Genomic DNA, 2,652 nt, shown 5'->3' on the forward strand with positions numbered 1-2,652 from the left:
GTGCTTTTGAGACAATTTCAGGGAATTTTTATTTGGCTGAAGGTTGGAAGATGATCTCAGGGCAATAGTTTCAGGGGTTTATGCAGCCTCTGTGGTTCCAGAAAGTTTGGATTTTATGAGCCGTTGAATGTGTGTTTTACACATTCCCCCCTTTTGATCAGAAATTCTTGTCTAGACTCTTCTTATTAAGTGTTCAGTAAGGGTGGCCAGGGACCAGCCAGTTATTCTGGTCTGATGGAAAAAGAAGCAGCTGTTTGTGGAGTCGATTAGCCACTCCACAAACAAACTGTCTTTCCAAGGTTCATTCCTACTGTCCAGTTCAGTGGGTGGTGTCTCGAGTCTTAAACTCCTGCCTGAAGCCACCCAAGACACAGCAAGGGGTCTCTTTTTGTCTGGAGGAAGAAGGAAACTCATGAACCAGAGAAGCAGCTGGACCACAAGACTTCCAGCCTCCACCAACCCCTGCTTCCTCTACCATGAGACCAGAAGAACTGGATGGTGTCTGGCTATCCTGATGGGATGTGTCCACTGGTGTTACGCTAGATAGATTCTGGTAGAAATCAAGAATAGGTGGAACAGAAGTTCAAATTCTCTCAAGAAACCAGACTTACTGGACCCACTGAGGTAGGATGAACCCCTGAGACTGTTGCCTTGGGATACTCTTCAGGCTTTGAAATGAAATGAGCCTCCAAAGATGTCTTCAAACAAACAAACAAACAAACAAACAAACAAACAGATTGATTCAGCATTACAAGAATACTAGCGCATAGATGAGAAATTTAGGGGCCCACCAGACCAAACCTCCAAACCACTGCTGTCAAGGTGACCCCATAGGTCAGAGAAGAACTGCCCCTGTGGGTCTCCAAGACTGTAAATCGTTAGGGAAGCAGACTTCTTCATCTCCCTCCCTCAAAGTAGCTGGTGGGCTCAAACCATGGCCCCTTCTGTAGTCCAGCACTTAACTTGCTGCACCACCAGTCTCCTTAATTCAGAGGGCAGTGAGTCTAAATGAATGGGTGGGTGAAACAGCAAGAGCAGTGTGTTGGCCTGGTTGACTAGAGACACAAATGCAGTGACACTCCTATATGTGTAAGAGAGCTCTTTATATCAAGAAGTAATTGTACACCCAGAAAACATACCAGCTCAGTCTAGTTGAACTCCGTAAGTCTGCTACTAGTCCACGAGTCCCTCTTCAGACTCACAAAGCCACGTGCAATGATGCAGAATGGAGGACTATCACAGGCCAGTGGGTAAAAAGTCTTGTGGATCCAATGGCAGTGGATGCATCTCCAGGCTCTTGGCTGCCATCAGGGTCAGCCAGCAGGAAGATGAAGGCAGTGAGTTTTCTAGGACCCTCCTTCTGAGAAGGTCACGCCCACAAGGAGGTCCCATCAGGCTGCGACCTGATTGACAGGCTAGACTCCACCCCTACACTTTTATAGATCAGGTTGACATGAACTTCTGTAACTACCAGAAGCAGAAACAGCAAGAATGTCGACACAATGTGCAGGATATAAGCAGTGTCACGGAACCCAAACCCAAATCTAACTCTGTTGCCATTGAGTGAATTCAGACTCGTGGCAACCCTATAGAGCAGGGTACACCTGCCCCGTGGGTTTCTGAGACAAACTGTTCTTCTTTTTCTTTTTGCTTTAACTTTTATTTTTTATTATTTTAAGCTTAATTTCTTCCCGAGCCATGAGTTTTTGCTTCTTCAATTTCTTCTGGGAAATCTTTTTCTTCTGTGCAACCTCCTCTTCTGGTTTGGGAACGATGTGTTCCTTCTCAGTCAGGATCATGTCAGTGTGGCAGGGGGCGCTCATGGATGGGTTGATCCGACCATGAGCTCGGTGAGTCTGGGGGGCGCATCTTGGGGGCTTTGTTCACCTGGATGTGCTCAAGGACCAGAGAATCCACATCTACACCCTTCAGTTCAGCAGTTCTTTCGGCATTTTTAAGCACGTGAAGCAAAAATTCAGCACTCTTCTTGGGCCACCCACCCTGGGTCCAGCCCCACTCTTTGGCCTGGGCACACCTACCAGCACCACCCTTGTAATGTCAGAAAGGCACACACGGCTTCTGCAGAGTGACCTCTTTCAAGTATTTGGTGGCTTTCCGGATATGCATGCCTTTGATGGCTTGGGCAGTTTCACGGGTGTTCTTGAAGTGGACCCGGAGGTTCGACCCTCTTGATTTGCAGGATTTTGTAGGGTTTTCTGGGTCAAGTGAGTAGCGAACCATTTTGGCAGGTCACCTCAGGCTGCTAAAGTTAGAGCGAGACAAACTGTTTATAGGAGTAGAAAGCCTTATCTTTTTCCCATGTTGCACCTAGAGGTTTTGAACTGCTGACCTGGTGGCTAACAGCCCAACCCTTAACTATCACATCATCAAAACCGGATGAGTTAAAAAAAAAACTTAAATAGGAGTGTGCATATTTTCACCCCAAGTTAAAAAAAAAAGATAAAAAACCCAAGTGGTACAGGGATGTTCCCTCTAGCGCTGGGTTGAGCAGGACACGCACAGATACATCCAGAGCTCAGCACGGGGCCAGCACACAGTAGGAGCTCAATGTTGTTGTTGTTAGATGCCATCAAGCCAGTTCTGACTCACAGCGACCCGATGCACAACAGAACGAAACACTACACAGTTGTC

At 47.0% G+C, this 2,652-nt stretch overlaps 1 protein-coding gene and 1 pseudogene across 1 annotated transcript in view; one reads left to right on the forward strand and one right to left on the reverse strand.

The window, feature by feature from the left end:
• The window catches only part of VAV1 (vav guanine nucleotide exchange factor 1), a 98,455-nt gene that overhangs the window by 53,361 nt on the left and 42,442 nt on the right, over positions 1-2,652 (forward strand). The gene's annotated exons all lie outside the window — the stretch shown is intronic.
• On the reverse strand, positions 1,695-2,241 carry LOC105979695 (annotated as a pseudogene).

The sequence above is a fragment of the Echinops telfairi genome, unplaced genomic scaffold, assembly GCF_000313985.2.
Source record: "Echinops telfairi isolate 266 unplaced genomic scaffold, ASM31398v2 ScPeMD7_7459;HRSCAF=8497, whole genome shotgun sequence".
Lineage (NCBI taxonomy): Eukaryota > Metazoa > Chordata > Mammalia > Afrosoricida > Tenrecidae > Echinops > Echinops telfairi.